General features: G+C 37.1%; 1 protein-coding gene and 1 non-coding gene across 3 annotated transcripts in view; one reads left to right on the top strand and one right to left on the bottom strand.

Moving 5' to 3' along the window:
- The window catches only part of Adgrl4 (adhesion G protein-coupled receptor L4), a 109,612-nt gene that overhangs the window by 14,655 nt on the left and 76,512 nt on the right, over window positions 1-18,445 (top strand). The window lies entirely within an intron of this gene.
- Window positions 9,682-9,763, bottom strand: Trnas-gcu (transfer RNA serine (anticodon GCU)). The gene has a single exon. It is a non-coding gene; the product is annotated as a tRNA-Ser (tRNA).

Here is an 18,445-nt window from a genome sequence, read left to right as displayed (position 1 = left end):
GGCTTTTGTATTCTCCTGAATTTCTTTCAATGATTTTTGTGTTTCCCTTGTAAGGGCTTCTAACTTTTGATCCATGTTCTCCTGAATTTCTTTAAGTATGTCCTTCATGTGTTCCTGTACCAGCATCATGACCAGTGATTTTTAAATCCAAATCTTGTTTTTCTGATGTGATGGGGTATCTAGGGCATGCTGTTAAAGGAGAATTGGGTTGGGATGCTGCCATATTGCCTTGATTTTTGTTAGTGATGTTCCTGCATTTGCCTTTTGCCATCTAGTTCTCACTGGTGTTAGTTGGTCTTGTTGTCAATGCTGGACTCACCAGTGCACACTGCCTCTTCCCCGCTGACCTCTGGTGCACAGCTGACCTTCTGCACTGCCTGGAGAGAGGGTGCTGTGGCTGTTCAGATCCCAAAGCAGACACCTGAAGGCTTCTGCCCGGGGCCTGCTGAACTCACCAGAGCACACACTGACTCCTCCCAGCCGGCCTCCTGGGTGCCCCTCTGGCCTCTTGCAGGTCCTAGAGATGTGGTGTTGTAGCCCAGCTTGTTCTAGATCCCAAAGCAGAGATCTGAAGGCTCCCGCCAGAGGCCTCAGGATTGGAACCTAAGCCCAATAACTTTCATATATGTATATATTTGGGGAAATTTCTACTCTGTATTAAGTATCCATTGATCCCCTAAACGGCCCTTGATTTTTAGCTGCATCTCCTGTGTTTCTTCCTTCATCCACTTCTTGCCTCCTTCTCCCACCTATTCCCCTCACATTCACCTCCTTACATCCATCCATAACTATCTATCCTATTTCCCTTTCCTAATGAAATTTATCTATCCCATCTACATTCCATTATTCTATACATAATTCTGTGCTGCTATGAATCGTCATTAACTTAATCATCACTAATGAACTATCATTAATTTAACAGTTACTATGACCATATAACCAAATATATATTTTTCTTTCTGAATCTGGGTTACCTCACACAGGAAGATTTTTTTTCTGGTTCCATCTATTTACCTGAAAAACTCATGAGTGTATTTTTGATGGTTGAGTAATGCTTCTCCATCATATAAACAAAAGTGTATTTTCCTTACTTATTCTTTCATTGAGTAACATCTTGCTTGTTTTCAATTTCTGTCTATTGTGAATAGAAAATCAATAAGCATGGAAGCAGATATCTCTATAAGAAGATGAGGCATCCTCTGGGTATATACCCAAGACTACTATATTAGTCAGGGTTCTCTAGAGTCACAGAACTTATGGAACATCTCTATATATTAAGGGAATTTATGATAATGACATAATTTACAGTGCAACTAACTCAACAATTGGCAGCTCTGAATGAGAAGTCCAAGAATTTAGTAGTTGCTCAGTCTCACAAGGCTTGGTGTTTCCACTGGTCTTCTGTATAAGCTGGAATCCTGAAGAAGTAGGTTCCAACAGATGTGCTGGCAAGTAAGTGCAAGCAGGCAAAAAGGGATGACCCCTTCCTTCTTCAACTGTTCTTATGTAGGCCTCCAGCAGAAGTTGTGGCCTAGGTTAAAGCTGTGCCCAGACCTAAATTTTCTTTACGTGGAACTTACTCTGTCCCAGGCTGACTTTCAACTCAGAGATCTGCTTGCCTCTGCATCCTGGGATTAATGATGTGCACCACCTTCCCTGGGCCTAAGCTCTCCATGGCCATTGATTGCCCCAAGATCTAGATAAAAAGCCTGTGTCTTCCAGCCCCAAGATCTGGATCACAGATGTGCCCTCCATTTCTGAATGGCAGTACATTCCAGCCATAGTCAAATTGGCAGCCAGGAATAGCCATTACAACTGGTATAGTTGGATGTTGAGGCAGATCTATTCCTAGTTTTCTGAGAAACGGCCCCAGTGATATCTGTTGTGGAGGTACAGGTTTTCAGTCTCTTGTTCCACACCCACAATGCATGAGCTCTCCCTTGTACTTTTGATCTTAGCTATTCTTAGAGCTGAGAGATTAAATCTCAGAATCATTTTGATTTGACACATCACTGATGACACATCTTTAAGTGTTTCACAACAATTTGAATTTCCTCTTTTGAGAATTATCTGTATAGATCTATGCTCTGTTTTTTTGGATTTTCTTCATAACTAGTATTTTAGTTCTTTATATACTTTGGATATTAGCCCTCTATCATATATAAATGCATCTTTTAAGAAGCATGGTACCTCTAACGCCATAAAATAACCATTGCATCAAGATTTCTGCTTTCTGTGTTACAGCTCTACTCTTAGATCCTTTAATGTTTCCACTCTATTTTGGATAATTGTTGTTATTTCCTCTGTGTTATGAGTGGCCATTACCTGTAACCCCTTTAAAGTGTAATAATAAATTACACACATCTTGTTATTTTTTATGTTTTCTCTTCTCCATGAGTTAATTATGCTCAAGTTGTTTCAAGTTCATAGCTTAAAAATAAAATAGGTGATACGCTTAATGTTAACTTTAATGCTTTCCACAAGTTAGACACTACTCTAAATACTTCACACATATTCATGGATTGAATTACCATAATGTCTCTCAGAAGTATGAGTGTTATCCCAATTTATAAATACATAATTTGTTAGTGAAAACATAAAGACTTCCTTTAGACAATCCTCAAATGACTTAGTGGAGTAGATCTGTAAATAAGGAAACTGAATATCACTAAAGTAAAAGTAAATACTTTTAATCATAACTTAGCCCCATCTTATTTTTTCTATAAACAATATTGTCAGTGGAATGGACAATCAGCAAATATAAGTAACAGTTAGGGTACTAAACAAGTTTATCACTGTTAGTGTACTGTTAAGGTCGTATAGGAAATGCACATATTCAATCATTTTCCAGATACTCCTGGAAGCAAAGGAGCTTCACAATAAAGGTAGAGAGCAAAGAGAAGAGCATGAGAAATCCAAACTGAAGACTCAGCTCGTGGAGGCTTCACAGGGGTTACTCACTGCACACAATTATGACTGAATTAAGATGGCGAATTACTCTTGTAATGAGGGTACTCTGAACTTTTGAATAAATGGGTTGAAACTTGTGACTTGTTGATACACTATTTTCCAAAGAGTACATACATTGCAGACCGTCCTCTAAAGTTGTTTCAAACAAATAAAGCCATAATAATGCTTACAAAGAAACATAATCATCTTTAGGAAAGAGCCCTTGTCAGGGAAAAGTGGTGTCAACTTTCTGCCTTTTCACAACACCTATGATACAGAACACTGCAGAAAAAAAATTCTATTTCCCAATCATACACACAGAAAACTGAATTTTCTTATATTAATGAGGCTCTCATGGCTCATAGAAAAAGCCTGAGCCAAGAATTGTGTGACAACTTCACCTCTATAACTGGACTCAAGAGGATCCCAGAAGCATCGCCAGATACTGAAGAGAAGACAACATTATGACTGTAAGAAGAAATAGAGAACCTGACCATGAAAGTTAAATGGAGAGAAGCAGTTTCAAGGGAAAATGTCAAATAAAAATATGCTCAAGAAAATCATGACAAATTCCCATCTAAATGATAAAAGAATGGAATGCATGTCAAAATATCAAAGCCTGGGTCATACCAAGCACATGCCTACAAAGGTAAGTCCTAAATTTGTTACTTTCTTCCATCTAGCATTTCTTCTTATCCTTCTTCAGCAGCAAGGATGTCAAGGGAATCAGCTGGCAAAATTTCAGTATTACAGACATTTCAAAACAGGAGAAGAGGTGTTGGGGGGAGTGAATCTGCCAGGAAATGCTTTCCGTGAATGTCCAACAACCTGAGCTGTCTAGAACCCATGATTGAAGGAAAGAATCAACTCTACCCTTCTGGCTTCCATGTGCACACTGCACCATAGTGTTAAATGAAAACAATAAAAAACCAGAAGATTAAAAGTGGCATCTCCCATTTCTGGGTTGCTTGCCCTATAAGAATGGCCTATCACAGAATAGAGAAGACAGAAATATAAAATTCATAAACTCATTAGTGACAGAGATACCAAGGCTACAATAATCAAGATATTTAGAGCACTGCAGTACAACATCTTTCTGTAATATCCCAATTCCTCTTTTTAACTTTTTAAAATCCTTCTCAAACCCCTTCTTCCTTTATCTAAAGATTAGATAAGATAGTTACCAACATGTTTTCTAACTTTTATTATTTGAGTAATCTATGGGCTTTATATTATGAAGTCAGCAAGATAGAAATGAACTTAATACATGGTAATGAGAGAGAGCATATTGTTGGAGAAAATCAGTAGCTCCTTTTGACTGAAGTCAATTTTTAAAATCGCTTACAATTTTTGTGCTTATAATAATGTGAGAGTTGTTTTAGCTTATCTTTGAAGCTGGCATGGCCAATGAAAGAGTCTTTTTCATCTTCTTGCCCCAGCTATACCTCTCTCATGACCGTGGCACATCAAGATGCTGATTCCTGCTGAGCTGTATGTGACCCCAGACTGTCTCTCTTAATGTTACCAGACTCTTTGCCTTCTTCTTTCTATAAAATGAATTTCTGGGTCAGCCATCAGAGATGATTCTTGCTTTATATATTAAAGTTACAGTAATAAAATGCAAGGTACTAAATATAATAAATTTAATTGAGAGAAATACTACACTGTAATCACTGAATAATAAAAATAAGTTAATAATGCAATTTTTTGAATTTGTCTACCTACTTAGGTAGGTTGTACTACTGTTACATGCAAATGTGAGTTTACTTTTTGAGTAATGTGTGCATTTGCAGGTCAGTCAGTGTTGCTTCACATACACACATCTATGTATCATGCACAGTGAATGGGGTAGAACCATCCATTAGCATTCAGGGTAGGAACTAAGTTATTTCAGTTTGGGGAAACATAAACTAATATTACTTAAGGCCCAACTAATATAAGTCAGCTGCTTTGTAAGGCTAAAATATTCTCCTTATTATGAATTATAGTTTTTAATGTCCTAGCGATTTCATTCTGCTTTAGATCAATACAGTTTTGAAGCACATTGGAAAGTCTGTCTGCATTTCAATAGTGACCATTGGTGACTATTTCTCACTCTCGTTTGTGTCCTTGGAAACTCCCAACATGTCTCGTCAATGTATAACATGCTTTCCCTGTGAACAGTGCCTCCCCAGTATGACAGCTCTACAAAAACTGTGCAAATATACAGCTTGAGATGAGCATAGAGAGTTTCTTTCCCTGTTTCAATTATCTGTAAGCCTGGACCCGGACACTTCTAGCCTCAGCACAATCATCTTCAAAGCTGACTTATTAAATCCAGCTTCTCTTGGCTTTCCACTCAGTTGCTCAGCCTCGCCTCATACTAACTTTGGTGATATGTTCTACTCTTCTGGCTCCTTCTCATTCTCTGGCTCGTGCTGTCTCGACCTGTGTCTGATTTGTTCTCTCTACCAACTGTCTTTGTAAAACTGTTCCAGTAAAACTGGCCCTTCTCTTCCTGCACTCCCCACTCTTTCTTGTGCTGGTCTTGTGAGAGCTGTGCATCCATGTCTCTGTCTCATTCTGTCAAATCTTCCCCTGATGCATCACTTTGACTCCCCTCCAATTAAATGTTACTTTTAAACATTGCTGCTTCCATCAACATACTAAACTTAACTTCTTTGTTAGGGATTAAAGGTGTGTACTACAGGTGTGTTCTAGTCATATCATATTGTAATCCAGAGCATGTCTGCATTCCAGCTGGATCACATAGACCTAGAAAGTCTTTGGCTGTAATAATCCTTTGACAGAGCAGCCATGTTTCTGGATTAGAATCCCTCTACACATTCCAACCACTCATTCGCCTCCCTCCATTATTCCCAGCTTCTCCCCACCTATTCTCTCCCCTATATCCACTCCCCCTCCATTTTTCTTCAGAAAAGATCAAGCCTCTAGGAGACAACAGTCAAACAGGAGGAAAAAAAGATACGATAAGATAAGGCAAACACTCTGAGATTGAGGCTGGAGAAGGCAAACCAATAGGAAGAAAAGAGTCTCAAGACAAAGCAAAAGAGTGAGAGATACACTTGTTTCCACTGCTAGAAGCCCCACAAAACCACCAATGTAACAGTCATAACATATATGCAGAGAACCTGGTGCCTTTCATACATGAAATTCACCAAGACATAGTGAATACTGAGCTTTAAAGATGGCTAAGTGGGTAAGGCACCTGCTGCTTTTGCATGGGCTCAGAACTTTCAGAAGACATCATGGCAACATGAGAAAAAAATAAGGAAAGAGATCAAACAAGGTGAAAGACTTAGCAAGAATGTGAGTCTTCTGCTTGCTGTCAAACACATCGCACACACCGTAGTATGAATATGTATGTAACACATGCACACATGAGCATACACACACACACACATGCACACGCACACACATGCATGTGCGCGCGCGCAAGCACACACACACACACACACACATGCACACGCGCACACACACACATGAGCACCATTAATGTAATTTCTGCTTCTGTGCAGCACTTAGCTTTGGTTCAATTTTATTCACTACCTAATATTTATATAAACAAGGAATCTCATATATAATCTCAGTATGAATATTTGACTAGAAATAAAGTATACTCATTATAGCCAACTGAAAATTATGCAAAAATGTGAATGCAGGTAGTCCAAAATTTTATATTGATTTTTCCATATGTCTTTTGTTTTCCTGAATCTTTTATTTATTTATTTATTTATTTATTTATTTATTTATTATTTTTTAATTTATTTATTTTGTTTTGTTTTTCAAGACAGGGTTTCTCTCTATAGCCCTGGTTGTCCTGGAACTCACTCTGTAGACAAGGCTGGCCTTGAACTCAGAAATTCACCTGCCTCTGCCTCCCAAGTGCTGGGATTAAAGGTGTTTTCCACCACCACTCAGCTGTTTTTCTGTTTCATTTGGACTGATCAATCATCAAGCCTGAATTTTAGATTGCTGCACTGGTAACTTAGTCAGAGCTTATTATGGTTATGCAGTGCTGACACAGGCAGTTACAGTCCTGCAATCAGACCCTGCCAGAATCTTCTGTTTTTGAGAATTGGACCCCTGGACTTTGTCTTTTGAGAATCCAATATCAAAATGACTGTTTTTTTCCTTGCTTAATCTTATGCTACCAATCTGACATTTCACAGTTCTAAGAAGAATAAATTCATTGTCATTTAGAAAAATGAGCCTTTTGTTTCGAATTTGCATGTAGCTTTGTGAGTTTTTCTTTAATTCTTAAAAGAACTTTCATAGAATTCACACTGTCCTCTCGTTTCCATAATCAGCCAAAGGGTGATTAATAGAACTTAACATGGAGCATTGTTTATTTCTAAGAAACTATCAAATATTATGTTTTATACTTTTACATTAATATATACACTGTGAATGACTTAATTTTATTATAATTAGTTACTAAAATATTTTAATTTACTAACCAGTTATAAGTTTGACTGAAATAAAAGAAATTATCACACATATGAGAGAAACGAGACATTCTTTCCTCTCTACAACTTCAAATCATCTATGTGACTTTTGACACTCATAAAATATAAAACATAAAAATACTATCTCCATTCACATCCATATTTTTTAAAATAGTTTTTAGCATTCCATGACTACACCTCCCTCTAAGAATGACTCTTTCCGCTCTATTCAGCATCAGTGACATCAACAGAAACATTACTGACTCAGAAGAATGCCAGGGAATGAGTTTAAAAATTCTAGATATCTCAGAAATTCCTTTCATGACTGTATGTTATGTGATTTTGTGTTCTCTTTTTTATTAAATACCCAATCCTTGATCTGACTTTATATTTGAATTAATTATTTTCTAGTCAGCTTCATGACAGAAGACCACAAAGCATCATCACATAAAATAAATACACCATTGATATAAATTTCTCTAACATTTTAGCTGCTCTTAAAAATGAATTAGAAGCATACTTGTCTACTATAGAAACAGTAATTTTTCTGAAAATTAAATCCATAAGGAAGACTGGTACAATGTTTTGACTTGTTTAACTATTTGGACTGTTCTCACTGGTCACAGATAGGGGAATTAATTGGAAAGCACAACAATTTCATTGTAGGTGTAATGCCAGTGAAAATGAGCCTAGGAGGAAGAGAGACAGAGATACAGAGAGAGACAGAGAGACAGAGATAAACAGTGAGACAGAGAGAGATAGAGAGAGACAGATAGAGAGAGAGGGGGAGAGAGAGAGAGAGAAAGAGAGAGAGAGAGAGAGAGAGAGAGAGAGAGAGAGAGAGAAACAGTAACAACTAGAATTAGAGAGAAAGCTCTAGCACCTGGGTGTAAAACATGAAAGTATTGTATATTCAAGTCAGATAATTTTCATTAAAAATGTGATTATCTGGAATGACATTGGTCAGACAAGCTCAACTCCTGCAAAGTCGCTTCTTCTGGGATTTACTGCACGGTAATGCTATTTTCCATATTAACAAGATTTTTTTCTATACTCTTAGATCAGATACATGATTTATACCACCAAGAAATGTGAATATGTATATAGATTCATAGATCCACTTGCAGTTGTGTTAAAGTTCCCAAATACATTACCATTGCAGTGACCCAGAATGTCAGAAGAGTTCAAACTATGTCCTAGACTAAGGAGGAATTAACAGTCGAGATTTTTATTTGCTATGAGAGGAGATGATGATTTTCTCTGGGACGATGAGAATCTAACCAAATATTGTAGCTAAATATAGGATACAAAGCCATGTGCCATTTCTGAAGATACTATCATGGAGAAAACCCAATGACTAGGCTTTACACTGTAGTTTTTAGGTACACAGATTCAATTTAGAGATTGGGTTTGAAAATAAAATTTACTGCATGAGTGTTTTTGGCTGATAAGAAATGGATTTTGTGACCCTGGTGTACATTAATTGAAGCATCTGGCAATGTGTCTCGACCAGGTTAAAGGGACCATATGTTCTTGGAACCATATTATTGCTTCACATTGAGCTCCCAAGTCAAATCTTTTCATTACCATATAAGGAAGCATACTTTACCATCTGGGGACTGCTCAAGCTAACACTCACTGCCTACTGCCTAACACCTGAGTTTTATGCAATGAACCATTTAGTTTTCAATCAATTTTGAAAATTTAAGAATGACATTGTCGAAGGTTTTACTATTTTATGTTTTCTAATATTTCAGTTTTAATATATTTTTTGCTTTTTTATTTTGTTTGCTTGTTTGCTTGCTTCTTTGTTTTTGAGTCAGTTTTATGCTCTAACTCAAGCTGACTTAGAACTCATTAACTATGTGAGGTTAGCCTCAAACCCAGAGTTCTCCTACTTTAGCCTCTTAAATCCTGGAATTAAAGATACACACTACCACACCTGGCTAAAATCTTCTAATATCTTAAAAGTTTTAATCATTAAAATATACAGAATTATTTGTTGATGACTAACTATATTTGCACATAATAAAAGTGATACCAGTGTTGGATTAGCCATTAGTAATTTTTTTTAAAAAAACATTCTTTTCAAAGAGATTTATTTATTTTTATGTATGTGAGTACACAGTTACTCTCTTCAGATACACCAGAGGAGAGCATCAGATCCCTTTAGAGATGGTTGTGAGCCACCATGTGATTGCTGGGAATTGAACTCAGGATCTTTGGAAAACCAGTCAGTGCTCTTAACCACTGAGCCATCTCTCCAGCCCATACATAAGCCAGATGACGAGGGTGAGATTTGAACCCACACATGCAGAGCACAATGGATTAGCAGTCCACTGCCTTAGCCACTCGGCAACCTCATCCTCCATTCACTTTCATAATATAATTTTTAAGATGGATGAATGAATGTAGTTGGATGTTTCAGATGATAAAATGGACTAAGTATGTAGTTGCCGGTGTTTTTATGCCACTTAAGTGCTGGCTGCTTTGACAGGTTTTGGTGCTGATTTAATGTACACAGGACAAAATCAGTTCAAAAAAAAAAAAAAAAAAAAAAGCTTGAGGCAATGGTGAAACTATAAACTTTTCCCAGAGCTCTGAGATTTTGGAGGCTTAAATGACTGAACAAGATGTGTGTTCAATAACTGTCTGTGTATATTCCTCTTTTTCTCTTTTGTTTATGCAATAAATACCAAAATGTGAACCATGTCCACAGTGACTTTATATCTCCCTCCCTCTGTAAAACAAATACATGTCACACATCTTACAGAAATTATCACCAAGATTTCAATTGATTCATGCTTAACAAGTAAACCAGAATTAGGGAGATACACGGTCTTTCATGCATTGTTATTGCACTGACTGAAATTGACACAGACAGGACATAAATTACTCTGATAATATTAAACAGAAACTCTAACATTTGTCTGATAGCTTTGCTTTTGTGGCAAACTCGATATTCTGAAATAAGGGAGCCATATATGCTTTCTGTCAGAAAGAATCTTAATGCCAAGTTTCTTGGCACCATATGGAGGAGAAATCTTGAGATTATTTCTGGACCTTTATAAACACTGAAACCCATTGAGAATACTAAAGAAAGTGCATCAGGCCCAGCTCTGCTGTCGACACAATGGAGGATGGTGAGCATCTGCTAGATTAGGCTGAGATGTTTGTTCAACTAATGTTATGTTCACTGCAGCAGCTTTGTAATGGATGCCATGCGGAGGGGAATGATCTGTAAAGTGTGTTTTGGACTTTGAATTTCAGTTCATTAGGAGACATGTATGTCTGAAAATTTTTAGTGGATGCGTTAATTCTTGTTTTATAGTCAACAATCCCCTTAGCTTATCCTTTGGAAAAAAATCAGATGGCTGCCTGACAAACAAACAGGCACAGAGTGAATCTGAATTTAAGAAAAGCTTTAGACACTGTGGGCATGGTCTACCATGCTTGTGCGCTCAGAAATCAGGAGGCTGAGACAGGAGGGTTGCTGTGAGCTCAAGGCAAGGCTGGAATACATTGTAAGTTCTAAAGCAGACAGAGCCACAGTGTGAGACCCTTTCTCAAAAGGGGGAATAAAGGGGTTGCCAAGATAGCTCATCCAGTAGCAGTGCTTATGTAACAAACCTGAGGACTTGAGGGCCCAGGTCAGTGAGGAAAAAAATCCCCATGAGGTCTTCAATGATTCCACACGTGTCCACCATGGCATGCACGCTCCTATGTGTACACACCACACACACACACAAACACACACTGAATAGAAAGAAGGGAAGAAGGAAATTGATGGAGCAATGGAGAGAAGGGGAGAAAGGGAAGAGGAAAGGGAGTGAGTTTCTGCTAGTGATGTAAAGTACAAACTGCATTATCATGCTGGGGAAAATCTCATAAAGGCTAAGTCTTACCAAAGTTCACAGAAATGGTTATGCTGAAGCTGTTGATTCATAGCTCCTACTTCTAGTGTCTTGAGATACAGTCCTCTACTAATGAAATTATCTTTTCATAGTATTGAAACCTGAGGTTGGAACTATGATCGTGGTTCAGAAACAGACTCTCAAGGGCAGACAATAACTATGGAGCAGAAGCAATGGCTACCGTTTAGCCAGGGTAGGTTTCAGGTCATGCGGCCCCGTGGTGGAAAGTACGTACGTGCACACGTCCATACGTACGTGCGATGGCCTCCAAGTTGAAGTCTTAGGAAAGAACCCCTCTAATCTGTGAAAGATGAATTTCAGTGGAAAGCGGAGCCTCTGCAGGAGCCGTCTGTGGGATTCAGTCCTCATGCTGGAGGTTTTCATGACCAGCTCTCCTGGATCTACACAGTTTTGTCAATACCAAAGCCATTTTTGAAGGTTAAAGAAGATAATACAAATTAAGCACTTAATTAAGATGGTCCTACAGGAAGATCTCAATAAATCAAGACTGTCTCTCACCTGCGTTTGCCAGGCACTGTCAAAAGTGTTTTTAGCACATTCTCCATCTTCAGTCACTGAGGAATGAAGATGAGGGTTACTGGGCCCTGCGCTTTGAACACTGACGTTAGCAAAACCCAAGGAAGCATTTTCCTGCCTCTGCCAAAGAATAACACGCATGTTCACATCCGGACATATACAACGAACATCTGTCATTCTCAAGTTACCACTTACAATTCTTATGTCCAAAGACAAAATATGAAAAAAAATTTAAAAAATTGTTCAAATATTAGGTCTGTTTCTCTAAAGAGTGAGTTTATTTGCATTTCCTCTGTGTATCTTACTTGATTAGTAGCGTGATGGAAGCTTCTGCATTTGAAGTAGAAACAGGTTCACAAAAAAAAAAAAATTCAGGAACTAATTTCTCCTAAATTATATACAATTGTATATAGGCCAATAAATCATCTGTTATATTAAATAATCACTATATTATATAATTACATTGTATGTATTATGTATAATACTAATCTTAATTATGATTATACATATTATGCATATATGTATATATATGTGTGTGTACATACATATATGCATACATACATACATACATACATATCAGTTAAGAAATCAGGAAAAACAGTTCAGAAGCATCAAAGGCATGATTCAAGACACCTTAAAATACTATACATTTGTGGCTACGGAGGTGGCTCAGTACTTAAGAACACATATTATTCTTTCAGAGGACTCGGATTCCTTGCCAGCACCATGCTGGAGGCTTACATCTGTTATCTCTTAACTCCAGCTCCATAGGTTTTGACCCTTTGGCCTCCGTAGGCACCTGCACTAATATGTATATACTGACAACAAACACACCTCCTAAAAGTAAAAATAAACCTTAAAAAATGAAGTATGAATTCTCAAGAAATAGTTTGCTTGCAGTAACTATTTATTGAAATTAGCTCTCATATATATTAGCACCCTATACCTGTTTTATTGATTGAAATGAATAAGTTTACATGAAAATCTCTGTGTTTAGTCCCCCAAAGTCTCTCATTGGTTAGATAGTTAAAATTACATGAAGGAGAAAAGGGTGCAGTTGGAGAGATGGCTCAGTGGTTATAGTATCTGTTACTCTTACAGAAGACAAAGTTTGGTTCTCAGAACCCAGACCTGACAGCTCGAAATCACCCAAAAATTCAGCTTCAGGGAATTCAAAGTCTACATATGTGCATGCTCCCCCTTCCCCTCACAAACACATATAAATAAAGTAAATCTTTACAGGAAATACAGAAATAAGGCTGACTGGAAGGCTCTGTGAGTAAGGGTGTCTGCCCACAAGAATAACAACCTGAGTTCAATACCCAAGATCCACATGGCCGAGAACTGACTGCCACAAACGGCCTGTGACTTCTATACATATAGGGTGTACATATGTGCACATAAACACACACATGAAAAACTAATAAAAATATAAAAACTTTTAAATGAAATAAATAAATGATGGACAGAAAGGTGATAGGCATATTAGTATATGAAACCTCTTTAAAGTATCACTTTGGAAGTTTAACAAACCATCAAGATATGCTCACACAAATATCATTAGTAGATACACGTGTGCATATGTGTGAAGAAAATTGTCAGAGAATTAGAGGTAAAATTATTTTGTATAGAGGAAGGATTAAATATGAGACATAATTTTGCTTCCCAGATAACTTATTAAATCCCCTGTCGAATTTTTAGATGCTGAGAGAATTTTTAGATGCTGAGAGAAACCACACAGATGCATAAGACACTGTAATGGGACCACATTGCTCCGGGCTTCGGTGTTTTAAATGAACTTGACAGAGTCATGGATAGAATTAGTCTGCCTTGACTTCTCAAGCCAGTCAGTGTGATTTCTCACCTGGGTAAAGACAGATCTGGGTGGAAACATGCTAAGACACTTCCACTGAGTTCAGCACCATTTCTCAGTTCTAGTTTAACTTACATCAACTCAAGGTGACCAAATATTTAGCCAGGGCATTTGAACCTAATGTAACTTCTTGCTTTTATGTTTTAATTGTGTTCTTCGAGTGTCTATGGTGACTGAGGGCTTGCTTGGTCCTCGGAGTGTCAGTGATGGGTGTGTCGGGCCTCCTGGGTGGTCATTAGCCGTTAGGAATGTGTCCTTGAGCGAGGACTGGGATTCCATTCTCTCATAGCTTCCTATGTGTCTTGATTTGACTTCAGTGAGGTAACTGGAGCAGAACTGAGCTGAGCTGTAGCAGGCACTGTGCTACACAGACCCCAAAACTGGGAACTCGGGAAAACTGTCCTCTCTTCAAAACCAACTCTTGTACGAACTTCGTACTATGGAGGGCCATCTAAGAACATAGCACGCTTTCCAATAAAAACCTAGAAGTAAAATATAAATCTAATTCATTAGAACTGCAAAGCATCTTTAGTTCCCATTACAAGATAATTTTTATTTATTTTATTATATTCCTATTAATGTCTAATTAATTATTTAATTTATTACATCCCAAATGATGGTCCCCCTCCCAGTCCCCCCCAGAGTTAGTCATACCATCCTCCCTCCCCTGTGCCTCTTAGAGGATGCCCCTTTTAATTTGCATTTCACTGATGGCTAAGGACTTAGAACATTTCTTGAGATTCCTCTGTTGAGAATTCTGTTTAGTTCTGTACCAATTTTTGATAGGATTATTTGTTTTTTTTTACAGTCTAACTTCTTGAGTTCTTTATATAGTCTGGTTAATGAAGATCTTTTCTCAATATGTGGGTTGCTGTTTTGTCCTATTGACAGCATCCTTTGCCTTACAAAAGCTTTTCAGTTTCATGAGGTTGCAGTTATCAATTGTTAATCTAAGCCAGTATGTCTGGTTTTATGTTGAGGTCCTTGATCCACTTGGACTTGAGCTTTGTGCAAGGTGATAAATATGGATCAATTTGCATTCTTCTACATGCAGACCATGAATTAGACCAGTACCATTTGTTGAAGATACTCTCTTTTTTCCAGTGGTTGGTTTTGTTTTAGCTCCTTTGTCAAAGATCAAGTGAGCATAGGTGTGAGGGTTTATTTCTGGGTCTTCAACTCTATTTCATTGATCAACTTGTCTATTTCTGTACCAAATACCATGCAGTTTTTATCACTATTGCGCTGTAGCACAGCTTGAGGTCAGGAATGGTGATTCCTCCAGAAGTTCTTTCATTGTTCAGAATTGTTTTGTCTACCCTGGGGATTTGATGGGGATTGCATTGCATCTCTAGATTGCTGTTGGTGAGATGGACATTTTTGCTATGTTAATCCTACTGATACATGAGCATGGGAGATCTTTCCATCTTCGGAAGTCTTCCTCAATTTCTTTCTTCAGAGACTTGAAGTTCTTGTCATACAGATGTTTCACTTGCTTGGTTAGAGTCACAACAAGGTATTTTATATTATCTGTGGCTATTGTGGATGATGGGTTTCCCCCTGATTTCCTCAGCCTGTTTATAATTTGTTTAAAGGAAGGCTACTGCAGCAAAGTGGCTGGATATAAAATTAAATGCAAAATATCTTTTAAATGGAATGTTTTTTTTTTGTTAGTTGTCTTGTTTAACACAGGTCTCACTACATAGCATAGCTCACAATCTCTTTCAACTGGTAATCTTCCTGTCTCTGCTTTTGATATCCTTGATAACAGGATTTTACTTCAACAACCAACCCTGTTTTGAAAGAATAAGGTGGAGAGGTGATAGAGAAGGAGTTCTTCTGCTCTCTCTCCCTCTCCCTCTCCCTCTCCCTCTCCCTCTCCCTCTCCCTCTCCCTCTCCCTCTCCCTCTCCCTCTCCCTCTCCCTCTCCCTCTCCCTCTCCCTCTCCCTCTCCCTCTCCCTCCCTCTCTCTCTCTCTCTCTCTCTCTCCTCTCTCTCTCTCTCTCTCTCTCTCTCTGTGTGTATGTGTATGTGTGTCCATTCACTGCTTTATGAGCATAGGCATAGCAGACACACACATTAAATAAATATAGATGATAGATAGATAGATAGATAGATAGATAGATAGATAGATAGATATTGTCAATATATGCCATTAACTTCTTCTAGGCCTAACTTTCCCATCATTGATTCCAGTATGTCTCTTCAAAATTATCATATTATTGTCAAGATGCTGATAATCAATTTAATTTTCTAAAATGTTCTGAAATAAAACATTTAAGCTCTTTATGTGACATTTTTGTTTCATTACTTTTGTTTTCTATTTTTGTCAAGAAAGCTATACCATTTGTCTTAATTTTTAGCTGTAACTATAATATATTAGTTATATTTTAGTCTAATTTGTCAATATTCTTAAATTAAAGCAATAGTAACTGTAATTTTTGTATAAAATGTTTCTAACAGAAACATAATAAATAATTCTCTGCCATAAATCTGAATGTCCTTCTGTAGTTCATTGGGGTGCACTTTTTAAAATAATAAAGCAGTAACTTTGAATCAAATTGTAAACTCAAATAGATAATTTATCATTCATTGGCTCATCCATGCCTCACTCATTCAGTAAATATTTGTGCAGCATCCACAATATATTTGTCACATGATTAATTAAATATAAATCAAGAAACAAGCTATATGCCAACCCTTGCCACTGATTCTATAGCAAGGAATGGTGAAAACAGCTTACCTAAGTGAACATTTCTATCTGATTGGTCAGGGTGAGCAGGAGATGTTCACAATGCTTAAGCACAGCATTAAGATGTGCTTTGGATCCATAAATCGTGTATTTGTGGATAGTAAAGGGGAGAGAAAAATGATCATTATATAAATAATAAAAGAAAAGATAAAATTATACAGTACACTTGTCCTGAAATTGTCTTTGATTATTACATCTTTGTTATATCTATAAAATTAGCCAGGTATTCTATTAGACAGCCCCTTTGAATCATCCATAGGCAAACTAGATCTCTACATAATTTTTACATTTTTATAACTCACATTAGTTTTTAAAGAAAATTGTTTTGAAACTCCCCAAGTGTTGATCTTGGCTGATTAGGTACATGGCTAATCCACTGTTCAAAAAGAAACCATAATAGTTATTATTGGTGGGTCGTTTAGTTCATTTTTTCTTCATTTTTTTGAGATGTAACACTATTAGGACCCAAGTAGACTTCAAACTCACAAGGTAGCCACAATTCATGTGAAACAAGGCCCCCTGTAACAACCTCCAAACATTGTTAAAGTGTGAGCTACTATGCCTACCTCCATCAGTAATAGCTTAATCAAGATTGTTCTGGAAAAAGACAGGAAACAAACAGGAAAGATTTATAAACTAAAAGGTCCCAAGGTCCTCATAAGAGAGGGACTATTATGAGTATGAGAAAAATCACTGTGACAAAAAGGCTTGAATTTTGAACAGTGGGAGGCAGGGAGTTGACCCACTTTAGTGCAAGTGGAATTGTACCTGGAAAAATAGTGAGGACAGCTCAGAAGGCATGATCTCGTAAGGCTAAAAAACAATAGTATATTCTTTCTGAGACTGAGACAAGGTTTGGATAAATGAATCCTCTGTCAAATTGTATCCAACAGTAATTATTATATTCCCTGTCAAACAGGGATTTATATATTAAAACTACAATTCCTCTTAATTAATGCTCTTAATCGTTAAGACATCATAAAATACTGAAATTTGTTAATGCTACTAACATCATTTTGCAAAAAAAAAAAAAAACTTTGTATATTTCTGTTCCGTGGCACACACATTAATATTAAAGTGTCTTTGACACATCTTACTCCTACAAACGTTTCCTGGATGGTCAGATTCAATTTTAGACTCCTTATCTGATGTGGTCTCCATCTGTGAGAGCTCTGAGTTGGATTGTTTGCAGTCACTTCAGGTAGGACACCGTGACATGCTCTTCGTTTTGATGACTCAACAATTTGGAAAATATTTTAATTTGAGCAGCAACACGGTTTGTATTGGATTTCAATATTTTATTAGTTGCAAAATATTATTACGTATCCAAAGTTTGAAAACTCTGAATTGGAGACAAGAAAGGTACACATACTGACTGTTAAATTGGCATCTTTACTGCAGATCATGTTACCCAAAGGACAGAGACAATTACTCATAGTTTTGCTGAGTAAGAAATGTGAATCATGATTTTCATAGTTTGCTTAACCTTTCCTTCACTCTCTAGAGAATTCAGTTTTATATAAACATTTTCTCCAATTTGAGCTCTAAATTTAGCCTTCCTTGACAGTAGCTGGTTTGTGAGACTAGACCAATGATGGGGGGAAAATTATAATCAGTGTCACAGGCTTGGTGTTTCAAGACAGGTTTTTTGTTTGTATCTGGTTAGGTTAGTTTTGGTTTGTATTGGTTTTGTCCCAACAGTTCCTTTAGTTTTTAACAACTTTTATCAAAAATAAAGTAATAAAGGAAATGAACGTAAATCAGAACCACAAGATCACTGGTGTCTGTGGACTAATTATAAATCCTGTTGAAGGGAGAACATTCTCCTCACTGTGCAGCTACAACTGCAAGCAAAACTAGAACAATGCTTTTAGATTGATGAATTTGAGGATGGGTTGTATGTTTTGTTTATACTTTATTTTAGAAAAATATGGTATTTACAAAATCATCATATATTTATTACAGAAAATGC

Source organism: Apodemus sylvaticus, chromosome 4 (genome assembly GCF_947179515.1).
Source record: "Apodemus sylvaticus chromosome 4, mApoSyl1.1, whole genome shotgun sequence".
In the NCBI taxonomy this organism is placed as follows: domain Eukaryota; kingdom Metazoa; phylum Chordata; class Mammalia; order Rodentia; family Muridae; genus Apodemus; species Apodemus sylvaticus.
The sequence above is the reverse complement of the archived record's forward strand: the minus strand, read 5'-3'. Positions and strand labels throughout refer to the sequence as shown.